Source organism: Ptiloglossa arizonensis, chromosome 1, assembly GCF_051014685.1.
Source record: "Ptiloglossa arizonensis isolate GNS036 chromosome 1, iyPtiAriz1_principal, whole genome shotgun sequence".
NCBI classification, from domain to species: Eukaryota; Metazoa; Arthropoda; class Insecta; order Hymenoptera; family Colletidae; genus Ptiloglossa; species Ptiloglossa arizonensis.
This window is the reverse complement of record NC_135048.1, coordinates 15527990-15541693: the sequence shown is the minus strand read 5'-3', so window position 1 is coordinate 15541693 and position 13704 is coordinate 15527990.

The following is a 13704-nucleotide window of genomic DNA, read 5'->3' as shown; positions in this document are numbered from 1 at the left end:
ATGTTTGTTCATTTCCGCGATTGTTACTAACATTTACGCATGTTCCCAGTATTAATCGAACAATGTGCATCTTATTTATGCATTAAAAATGATTGATTCGCATCTAACAATTGATTTTGATCTAACTTGAAAGTAAAGAGATGTTTCTTAAAGTTTTAAAACATGGAAAGTAATAATTGTCTATGAGATATATCAATTTAACATTTGATTAATACTTGAAGAATCGAAATTTTTTGTATCTTCCTGATACCAAAGGTTGAAATTCGGGCATAAATTTTAGAAAATGTTTGATTTTGGGACTCTTGGTGTCAGTATACGATATGCGAGGAAGTGGCACGATTCTTAGAAGTGGCGGATTCTTAGAATTGACGTCAAATTTCAAGAATTACCGCGAATCGGAATATTGTTGGACTTTCGAACGAATTTCTGAATCATGGATCCCGATTTTCTTTGTATCAGGAGAACATGATAGTCGAGGACATATAGTTTTAAGTAGTTTTAGCAGTTTTATAGGATCGGGTTAAAGAAATGGAAACAAATAATGGACAAAAATAAAGTTTCTGTTGTCAGTGAAATTGATTTTATTTCAATACATCAATTCATCGGAAATACAATCGTTTTTCTTCGATCCATTAACATATTCGCACTTTCATACTCATTACAAAAATGTTGTTCTTTAAAGTACTCTACTTGTGGAAAGTACTGTACCGTAAAGTATTCTACTGTACCGTAAAAATTACAATTCTAAATTCGCAGCCGATTAGCTCGATACTACCCACGACGAATAATTATTGTTCGTCGCGAGTAATACCGATTACCAGGTCTCACCACGTGGAGGTTGCTGCGAGCGGAGACCCGGAGAGAGATAGATGGAATCAAAGTTCCATCGATCTCCCTCGACACGCGATACAAACGAAGATACTAAACCAAAGAGATGGAAGGAATCAATGTTCCTTCGATCTCCTCGTTTAATTCTGCCGAGCAATTAAAGTATGGAAAAATTAGGCAAAATTGGGAAATACGCGACGCGAACCGTAGAGTTGTTCCTACTAGGTCGGTCCCGTTTCCCCTCAGTGGGCCCGATTCTCAAGGATATGCGCGACGCCGTCCACTCCTCTAGAGGAGTGCCCCGTTTCTCCCAACTCCGCAGCCAGGAGCCACGCAGAGCGTGGACCTGACTCACGGAGGATGACGAAGAGAGGGTCTTATGATGGATCAAGGGCTTCCGCAGGGACCGGTGCGAACACCTGCCCCTGTGTTCGCAGCATATTCTCTCTCAAAGCGGACGCACCAGAAGAGACGGCGATCGAGCGTTCGGTCCACCTCCACGGCCGGTCACTTGCTTATGCAACAAGCAGAGGTGGCCGGACTGAGATACGAGCAAGCGAGCAAAAAGAAGCTAAAGATTGGATAATTGCTCGGCAGATCACAGATATTCGTATATGGTGACCTTAAAACTAACTTAGTCTATACTTAGAATTAACAGTCCCGCGGAGGATGCAATACATCAGTCCTCTTCGTTCTTCGTTCTTCGTTCTTCGTTCTTCGTTTTCCAATACATCTAAGAGAATGTATCTAAGAGAAACCTAAGAGAAACCTAAAGTCATGGCATAATAGAAAATAGAAATGAATTTGCTTTGTGGAATAAAATAAACATGTCAAAACAAGTAGAAATTAAAATCAGAGTACAAATGAAATGAATTAGACAAAGAAGCAATTAAAAAAAAAAAAGAAAGGATTGAGAGATTGGTCGCCAGTACTGACCACCGCCTACCGGCGGCCAGTACCGGTTACCAAGGTGGGGGGTCCCTCTTCCATAAACCTAAAACGAAGAGATCCGTCCACCTCGGAGGCTCCAGGAACAATGAAATTTTAAACAACCGGGGGCTCCTTATATACCCTCCCCAAGGTGACTTACCGTTTCTTCCATTGTCTTTGTTCGAACTAATCGAAATCTTCGAAGGCGAACGGTTTCGGTGAATGTTTGTTCATTTCCGCGATAGTTACTAACATTTATGCATATTCCCAATATTGATCGAACAACGTACATCTTATTTATGTATTGCAATTAATTAAGAAACTTATAGAAATTAATTTTGTTCGAGACTCGATGTTAAAACGTGTTTCGTAAAGTTTTAAAGCATGGAAAGTAACAATTGTTCATTAAATACATTAATTTAACATTTGTTTAATTCTTATAATTTACACAATACGCGTAGAAGTTGTGTTTTTTACATAAAAGTGCCGAAATTCACTTAATCGCTTTTTAGATAGAAAAATCATCGCGATGAAGACTTGGGAATCGATAATCGATACCTGTAGCCTTGACAATGTCGGTTTGATCTCAATAACAACAATTCCAACGCGAACAAAGAATATTTCAACGAAATGATATTTTAAGCCATTATTTATACTAGAACATTGTTAATAATTTTCTAAAGTAGGGACCTACGACGATTGTTACTAAATATGATAAATAAACATCGAGATTTTGCAAAATTTGCGAAGACAGATAACCTAACAAACGTTTCGGTGAATGTTTGTTTATTTCCGCGATTATTGTTAACATTTACGCATGTTCCCAATATTGATCGAACAATGTGCATCTTATTTATATATTGCAATTAATTAAGAAACTTATAGAAATTGATTTTGTTCGAGACTCGATGTTAAAACGTGTTTCGTAAAGTTTTAAAGCATGGAAAGTAACAATTGTTCATTAAATACATTAATTTAACATTTGTTTAATTCTTATAATTTACACAATACGCGTAGAAGTTGTGTTTTTTACATAAAAGTGCCGAAATTCAATTAATCGCTTTTTAGATAGAAAAATCATCGCGATGAAGACTTGGGAATCGATAATCGATACCTGTAGCCTTGACAATGTCGGTTTGATCTCAATAACAACAATTCCAACGCGAACAAAGAATATTTCAACGAAATGATATTTTAAGCCATTATTTTTACTAGGACATGGTTAATAATTTTCTAAAGTATGGTCCTACGACGGTTGTTAATAAATATGATAAACAACCGTCGAGATATTGCAAAATCTGGGAAGGCGAATTCCTTAAGCGAATGTTTATGTCTCTAGGCGATTGTTATAAACATTTTTGCACGTTCCGAACTTTTATGTTACAGTATGTGAATTTAATTTTATCGGAAAATTTAACTAAGAGTTTGGTATACATATATGTCTCCATTTTTTATGAAAATTAACATTTGTAAACTAATTAATGGTTAGCACTGTAAAAGTTGGGAATATTAATGTTACAAAATGCATTTTCTTTTGCATTGTAAATGAATAATTTGCTTATAAAGATTAATTTAGGTTGCAAATCGAGAAATATATGAATATCAATATTTTACTTTCATTTTCGATCACAATTAATTTCCGAAAACTAACTAATGATTTATGATGCCTAAATAAGATGCAAATTGTTCGATCAATATTGGGAACATGCGTAAATGTTAACAATAATCGCGGAAATAAACAAACATTCACCGAAACGTTTGTTAGGTTATCTGTCTTCGCAGATTTTGCAAAATCTCGATGTTTATTTATCATATTTAGTAACAATCGTCGTAGGTCCCTACTTTAGAAAATTATTAACAATGTTCTAGTATAAATAATGGCTTAAAATATCATTTCGTTGAAATATTCTTTGTTCGCGTTGGAATTGTTGTTATTGAGATCAAACCGACATTGTCAAGGCTACAGGTATCGATTATCGATTCACAAGTTTTCATCGCGATGATTTTTCTATCTAAAGAAGCGATTAATTGAATTTCGGCACTTTTATGTAAAAAACACAACTTCTACGCGTATTGTGTAAATTATAAGAATTAAACAAATGTTAAATTAATGTATTTAATGAACAATTGTTACTTTCCATGCTTTAAAACTTTACGAAACACGTTTTAACATCGAGTCTCGAACAAAATCAATTTCTATAAGTTTCTTAATTAATTGCAATATATAAATAAGATGCGCATTGTTCGATCAATATTGGGAACATGTATAAATGTTATTAACAATCGCTGAAATGGACAAACATTCACCGAAACTGTTCGTCTTCGCAGATTTCGCAATATCTCGATGTTTATTTATCATATTTATTAGCAACCGTCGTAGGACCATATTTTAGACAATTATTAACAATGTCCTAGTAAAAATAATGGCTTAAAATATCATTTCGTTGAAATATTCTTTGTTCGCGAAGGAATTTTTCGCTGAGATGCAACTGACATTTTCAAGGCTACAGGTATCGATTATCGACTCACAAGTCTTCATATGCGATGATTTTTCTATCTAAAAAGCGATTAATTGAATTTTGGCACTTTTATGTAAAAAACACAACTTCTACGCGGATTGTGTAAATTATAAGAATTAAACAAATGTTAAATTAATGTATTTAATGAACAATTGTTATTTTCCATGCTTTAAAACTTTACGAAACACGTTTTAACATCGAGTCTCGATCAAAATCAATTTCTATAAGTTTCTTAATTAATTGCAATATATAAATAAGATGCACATTGTTCGATCAATATTGGGAACATGTATAAATGTTATTAACAATCGCGGAAATGGACAAACATTCACCGAAACTGTTCGTCTTCGCAGATTTCGCAATATCTCGATGTTTATTTATCATATTTATTAGCAACCTTCGTAGGACCATATTTTAGACAATTATTAACAATGTCCTAGTAAAAATAATGGCTTAAAATATCATTTCGTTGAAATATTCTTTGTTCGCGTTGGAATTGTTGTTATTGAGATCAAACCGACATTGTCAAGGCTACAGGTATCGATTATCGATTCCCAAGTCTTCATCGCGATGATTTTTCTATCTAAAAAGCGATTAATTGAATTTCGGCACTTTTATGTAAAAAACACAACTTCTACGCGTATTGTGTAAATTATAAGAATTAAACAAATGTTAAATTAATGTATTTAATGAACAATTGTTACTTTCCATGCTTTAAAACTTTACGAAACACGTTTTAACATCGAGTCTCGAACAAAATCAATTTCTATAAGTTTCTTAATTAATTGCAATATATAAATAAGATGCACATTGTTCGATCAATATTGGGAACATGTATAAATGTTATTAACAATCGCGGAAATGGACAAACATTCACCGAAACTGTTCGTCTTCGCAGATTTCGCAATATCTCGATGTTTATTTATCATATTTATTAGCAACCTTCGTAGGACCATATTTTAGACAATTATTAACAATGTCCTAGTAAAAATAATGGCTTAAAATATCATTTCGTTGAAATATTCTTTGTTGGCGAAGGAATTTTACGCTGAGATCCAACTGACATTTTCAAGGCTACAGGTATCGATTATCGATTCCCAAGTCTTCATCGCGATGATTTTTCTATCTAAAAAGCGATTAATTGAATTTCGGCACTTTTATGTAAAAAATACAACTTCTACGCGTATTGTGTAAATTATAAGAATTAAACAAATGTTAAATTAATGTATTTAATGAACAATTGTTACTTTCCATGCTTTAAAACTTTACGAAACACGTTTTAACATCGAGTCTCGAACAAAATCAATTTCTATAAGTTTCTTAATTAATTGCAATATATAAATAAGATGCGCATTGTTCGATCAATATTGGGAACATGCGTAAATGTTAACAATAATCGCGGAAATAAACAAACATTCACCGAAACGTTTGTTAGGTTATCTGTCTTCGCAAATTTTGCAAAATCTCGATGTTTATTTATCATATTTAGTAACAATCGTCGTAGGTCCCTACTTTAGAAAATTATTAACAATGTTCTAGTATAAATAATGGCTTAAAATATCATTTCGTTGAAATATTCTTTGTTCGCGTTGGAATTGTTGTTATTGAGATCAAACCGACATTGTCAAGGCTACAGGTATCGATTATCGATTCCGAAGTCTTCATCGCGATGATTTTTCTATCTAAAAAGCGATTAAGTGAATTTCGGCACTTTTATGTAAAAAACACAACTTCTACGCGTATTGTGTAAATTATAAGAATTAAACAAATGTTAAATTAATGTATTTAATGAACAATTGTTACTTTCCATGCTTTAAAACTTTACGAAACACGTTTTAACATCGAGTCTCGAACAAAATTAATTTCTATAAGTTTCTTAATTAATTGCAATACATAAATAAGATGTACGTTGTTCGATCAATATTGGGAATATGCATAAATGTTAGTAACTATCGCGGAAATGAACAAACATTCACCGAAACCGTTCGCCTTCGAAGATTTCGATTAGTTCGAACAAAGACAATGGAAGAAACGGTAAGTCACCTTGGGGAGGGTATATAAGGAGCCCCCGGTTGTTTAAAATTTCATTGTTCCTGGAGCCTCCGAGGTGGACGGATCTCTTCGTTTTAGGTTTATGGAAGAGGGACCCCCCACCTTGGTAACCGGTACTGGCCGCCGGTAGGCGGTGGTCAGTACTGGCGACCAATCTCTCAATCCTTTCTTTTTTTTTTTTAATTGCTTCTTTGTCTAATTCATTTCATTTGTACTCTGATTTTAATTTCTACTTGTTTTGACATGTTTATTTTATTCCACAAAGCAAATTCATTTCTATTTTCTATTATGCCATGACTTTAGGTTTCTCTTAGGTTTCTCTTAGATACATTCTCTTAGATGTATTGGAAAACGAAGAACGAAGAACGAAGAACGAAGAACGAAGAGGACTGATGTATTGCATCCTCCGCGGGACTGTTAATTCTAAGTATAGACTAAGTTAGTTTTAAGGTCACCATATACGAATATCTGTGATCTGCCGAGCAATTATCCAATCTTTAGCTTCTTTTTGCTCGCTTGCTCGTATCTCAGTCCGGCCACCTCTGCTTGTTGCATAAGCAAGTGACCGGCCGTGGAGGTGGACCGAACGCTCGATCGCCGTCTCTTCTGGTGCGTCCGCTTTGAGAGAGAATATGCTGCGAACACAGGGGCAGGTGTTCGCACCGGTCCCTGCGGAAGCCCTTGATCCATCATAAGACCCTCTCTTCGTCATCCTCCGTGAGTCAGGTCCACGCTCTGCGTGGCTCCTGGCTGCGGAGTTGGGAGAAACGGGGCACTCCTCTAGAGGAGTGGACGGCGTCGCGCATATCCTTGAGAATCGGGCCCACTGAGGGGAAACGGGACCGACCTAGTAGGAACAACTCTACGGTTCGCGTCGCGTATTTCCCAATTTTGCCTAATTTTTCCATACTTTAATTGCTCGGCAGAACTAAACGAGGAGATGGAAGGAACATTGATTCCTTCCATCTCTTTGGTTTAGTATCTTTGTTTGTATCGCGTGTCGAGGGAGATCGATGGAACTTTGATTCCATCTATCTCTCTCCGGGTCTCCGCTCGCAGCAACCTCCACGTGGTGAGACCTGGTAATCGGTATTACTCGCGACGAACAATAATTATTCGTCGTGGGTAGTATCGAGCTAATCGGCTGCGAATTTAGAATTGTAATTTTTACGGTACAGTAGAATACTTTACGGTACAGTACTTTCCACAAGTAGAGTACTTTAAAGAACAACATTTTTGTAATGAGTATGAAAGTGCGAATATGTTAATGGATCGAAGAAAAACGATTGTATTTCCGATGAATTGATGTATTGAAATAAAATCAATTTCACTGACAACAGAAACTTTATTTTTGTCCATTATTTGTTTCCATTTCTTTAACCCGATCCTATAAAACTGCTAAAACTACTTAAAACTATATGTCCTCGACTATCATGTTCTCCTGATACAAAGAAAATCGGGATCCATGATTCAGAAATTCGTTCGAAAGTCCAACAATATTCCGATTCGCGGTAATTCTTGAAATTTGACGTCAATTCTAAGAATCCGCCACTTCTAAGAATCGTGCCACTTCCTCGCATATCGTATACTGACACCAAGAGTCCCAAAATCAAACATTTTCTAAAATTTATGCCCGAATTTCAACCTTTGGTATCAGGAAGATACAAAAAATTTCGATTCTTCAAGTATTAATCAAATGTTAAATTGATATATCTCATAGACAATTATTACTTTCCATGTTTTAAAACTTTAAGAAACATCTCTTTACTTTCAAGTTAGATCAAAATCAATTGTTAGATGCGAATCAATCATTTTTAATGCATAAATAAGATGCACATTGTTCGATTAATACTGGGAACATGCGTAAATGTTAGTAACAATCGCGGAAATGAACAAACATTCACCGAAACCGTTCGCCTTCGCAGATTTCGCAATTTCTTGATGTTTATTTATCATATTTATTAACAATCGTCGTGGGACCGTAGATAAACAATTATTAACAATATTCTAGTATAAATAATGGCTTGAGTGCCTTCAATTTCTTGAAATATTCGTTAGATCGAACAAAGACAATCGAAGTAACCGTGCGATAAAATAAATGAATATTTCTCTACATATCGAAATTATAGTTTGTATACATGCATATATATTCCGAACGCTCAGTGACACATATATGTCACACGGCGATGAAGTGAGTTGCCATCTACTGGAGAATAGGTAAACTACACTTAAGGTGTGAAAACACCTGGCGGAGAAACGCTCAAGTTTGTTGAGGAATTGTTCTTATTTTCATCAATAGATAGCGCCACGAGCATAATTTACCGACATTAAAGATAAGTAATCCCATTTGTATAATATCCCCTAACGTGCGATAAAATAAATAAATATTTCTCTACATATCGAAATTATTGTTTGTATGCATGCAAATATGTTCTGAAAGCGCAATTCCAAACATTTGCAACGTGGTAATTATATGGGTTGCCGTCTCTTGGAGAACATATTTGTTAACTTTCGCGATTGTTACTAACATTTATGCATATTCCCAATATTAATCGAACAATATGTATCTTATTTATGCATTATAAATGATTATACTTATAGAAATTGATTTTGATCGAGATTTAAAGGTAAAACTTGTTTCGTAAATTTCTCTGCATTCTATCCTTCCTTTATACATTTAAAAAATCTTTGATACCTCGAAATCATGGCTACACGTATCGATTATCGACTCACAAGTGTTGATCACGATGATTTTTCTATATAGAAAACCGATTAATCGAAATTCAGCACGTTTGAGAAAAAAATACAACTTCTACGCGTATTGTGTAAATTATGAGAATTAAATAAATGTTAAACTATTGCACTAAATAGACAATTATTACTTTCCATGCTTTGGTACTTTACTAAACGAGTTTTTACTTTGAATCTCGATGAAAATTAATTTCTATAAGTTTATTTATGCATTTATAATGCATAATTACCCATATAATTACCAGGTTACAAATGTTTGGAATTGCGCGTTCCGAATATATTTGCATGCATACAAACAATAATTTCCATATGTAGAGAAATATTTATTTATTTTACCGCATGGTAGTGAATATCATTCCAAAGGAGATACTTATCTGTAATGTCGGTAGATAATGCTTGTCGAGCCATCTATTGATAAAATTCAGAACAATTCCTCGACAAACTTGAGCGTTTCTCCGCCAGGTGTTTTCACACCTTAAGTGTAGTTCATCTATTCTCTAGTAGATGGCAACTCACTTCAGTGCCGTGTGACATATGTGTGTCACTGAGCGTTCAAATTATATAGAAACTATAATTTCGATATGTAGAGAAATACTCATTTATTTTATCGCACGGTTACGTCGATTGTCATTGCTCCATCTAACGAATATTTCAATAAATTTATAGCTTTTAAGCTATTATTTATACTAGGACATTATTAATAATTGTTTAATCTACGGGCCTACGACGCTTGTTAATAATTATGATAAATAAACGTCAAGATATTGCGAAATTTGCGAACGCGAATGTTTTCGTTGAATGTTTGTCCATTTCCACGATTGTTATTAACATTTATATGTGCTCCCAATATTAATTGAACAATGTGCATATTATTTATGCATCACAAATGATTAAGAAACTTATAGAAATTAATTTTGATCGAGCTCCGAAGTAAAGAGGTGTTTCTTAAAGTTTTAAAATATGGAAAGTAATAATTGTCTGAATGAATACTTCAACTGTCTTTGTTCGATCTAATCGAATATTTCAACAAATTGATTTACTGTCCTACGACGGTTGTTAATAAATGTGATAAATAAACATCAAGATATTGCGAAATCTTCGAAGGCGAACGGTTTCGGTGAATGTTTGTTCATTTCCGCGATTGTTAATAACATTTATGCATGTTGCCAATATTGATCGAACAATGTGCATCTTATTTATGTATTGCAATTAATTAAGAAACTTATAGAAATTGATTTTGATCGAGACTCGATGTTAAAACGTGATTCGTAAAGTTTTAAAGCATGGAAAGTAACAATTGATAATTAGATACATTAATTTAACATTTGTTTAATTCTTATAATTTACATAATACACGTAGAAGTTGCATTTTTTACATAAAAGTGTCGAAATTCAATTAATCGCTTTTCTAGATAAAAAATCATCGTGATGAACACTTGTGAATCGATCATCGATACGTGTAGCCTTGAGAATGTCAGTTGAATCTGAACGAAAAATTCCTTCGTGAACAAAGATTATTTTAACGAAATGATATTTTAAGCCATTATTTATACTAGGACAGTGTTAATAATTGTCTAAAATATGGTCCTACGACGGTTGCTAATAAATATGATAAATAAACATCAAGATATTGCAAAATTTATGAAGGAGAACGGTTTTGGTAAATGTTTTTTCATTTCCGTGATTGTTATTAACATTTACGCACGTTTCGAATAACAATTATATATTAGATACATAATCACAACACGGTGAAACGACTGTTTTATATCTCGTTTGAATTACTGTTATATGATCTGAAATAGCGACCTCGTATGGTACAAAATACTTTTGAAGCGTCTTCTTGTTTGTGAACGGTGATTCTGAGAACTATATTTAATCGAAGCATGGCTATCGGTAAAGGTTGTAAATTTACTTAGAATCTTGTCTTACACACCGTTTATGGTTCTATCAAACCTATCAAGTTGAATTCATTCTCATAATTTGCAGCGACAAGGAATAAAACTTGCGTTATTTTAGGCCTGCGAAACTAAGATATTTTTAAGATTACAGCTATCAGCTTACTTAAATTTTTTCAAATCCCAGCTATTCTCAAAGCTTGTTCTGTAATATCTTATATTCTAACACAAGCCTATTCACGAAAGGGGCTCGTTTATTTTTTAGATATATGAAACCAGGTTTCGATAATAAATTTCGACACATGTAACCTAAGCACAAGTCCCTATAAAATAAGAACAGTACTTTTTCAGCAATTCTAGATTATTTAATTTTCGTAATAGATCGCGAATACTAGGATTAGATTATTATTTATTAAATACGTTTCAAGATTAACTTTCGGCAGGTCTAACCCATACTGATAGTAATTTGATAATTTCTTGGCGATATTAAAATTTTTAAATAAACTACTAATCGAGGAATTTATCTACTATTAATTAAATATATCGAGTTCCGAAAACAAACTTCAACTCGATATATGCGTTTCATAATAAGTTATGAATCCAATAAACAGATTTTTCTGGAATGTGTATGACATTTTAAAAACAACTTCCGATACACGTAACAAATATTTCGCATACTTTATTTAAATTACGTACACACAAACGTACCGAAACGCCACGATAATTGATATTTCGTGGATAATAACGTATAGAACCTACAACACAATTGAATAACCACCGTCTAGGGATTCATCCGGTCGACACTAGAGGCGTAGATCGTAGAAGAAGGTTTAACGGTATTTGGTACTTTTAAAACGCGTTCGAGATAAATCGATGCGAATTGAAAACGAGGAGAGACGCCAATTTAAATAATTAAATGCAGACATTTCAATAAGCTACAGACATCTGAATAAAACTCAAAATCGATTTGATATCGCTGAACAGCTGTGGTGTTCAGTTTCAAATAAAAGAAGAATATAATCAATTTCTCGACGAACCGTGCGATTATTTCGCACGAGGGACATCCGAAATCGAGTCTCGTTGCGCGAAAGAATTCTTCCGTGGATTCGTGCAAAGTTCTGCACGGTGATCGGGGGCAAAAATATGTCCAACACGGGCATGTGTTCTCTACGTTGCGTTTAACGGTGTGTGAACCAATCTTGAAATAAGTAAATCGAGCAAATGGAAACCAAGATGACCGACGAGGACGGAAAAGTTCCGGACGATCGTTTGGAAAAGCTTCACACGTGGATGTCGACGATTCCGTTCTCGAAACCGAAAATGAATTTAACGCGAGACTTTTCGGACGCTGGTATCGCTCGTAAAAATATCTACAAACTTCTCGCTACCTCGTTGCTTAAATTACGAAATATGGTCCCCAGTTCTGATGGCGAAGGTCCTCAAGGTATATTATCCACGTTACGTTGATCTTCACAATTACGTGTCGGCCAGTAGCTTGGTCACGAAGAAAGAAAATTGGACCATCTTGAATCGAAAGGTGCTCTGCAAAATCGATATGAAATTGTCGAAAGATACGATCAGTCAACTGGTCCATTCCCAACCAGGAGCTGCCGAACATTTGTTACTAGAACTGAGAGAGAAGATTATGAAGAACTCGGAGGATCAGGGTGATCCGTGCAACGACAAAGAGAAGAACACGATCGAGGAAGGTATCGCGAACATTCAATACATAAGTGTGGAACACCGATAGAAATAAATCGTACGTATTTTCAAGATGGTACTTTGCATAGGCAGAAACGACGAGGACGAAACGACGCGGGAAAATTCCGCTTCGTGTTTCGTCGACCAATTGACTCCCAGGATAGTAAATTCCAACAGATCGATTTTGGCACGCACCAAGGACGCAATATTTTTCGTCGTACGATGCCTGTTCTTTTTTATTTGCATTTGGAATTACTTTCCAAGATGGAGGATCCGAAGTTCGCGTAAGTAGACAGGGTAAATGTAAATATCGTAATTACGCAAGAACGCGGTGTCCAATGAACCTCGTCGTCCATTGTTAATTCGTCCTGGAAGTTAATTAAACCAACCGAAACCTCGTTTAACGTTCTTTATCTTTCGAATCTACGAATTTTCGGTGAAAGTTCCAACGTGGAATCTTTCTCACCGTTACTCGCGTCAAATATCATAATTTTCGGTCTCTTGGATAATTTTAGCAAACCTGGTGAATCTTTCAACGTTATTCGTTTCACTCTCTTGCCATTCTCGGGTCTTTCTCGACCCTATCTCGACCCTACATTACAAAATACATAGACCTTAACTCTCGATGCATTCTTTTTTTATAATACGAACTATGATAACTAATGTTATTTCAATAGGTTAAAGTTAGAACATTCACAGCTAAGCTCAGTTCCTCTCACGATCATCCTTGTTGCGATATCGAGACTTAGTGCTGTGTGAGTGTCTCGAGAATGGTGACGAGTCAAATGTGACTCCGGCACGGTATTCAGGGGGTCGAATGAATTTCGATCGAGAATTTTGAATCGTTCGTTTCTCTTTAAGGTAAAGAAGACCCCGTCGTAAGCATGGTGCAAAACACACACGATACCATAAGCGAAGAGGACATCGCCGTGTTTCTTCACGTTAGCGCGCAACTGACCCACGAACTCGGTGAGACGGAAGACAACCCGTGTACCATAAATCGCATGATCGATTACCTGGAGAGCACC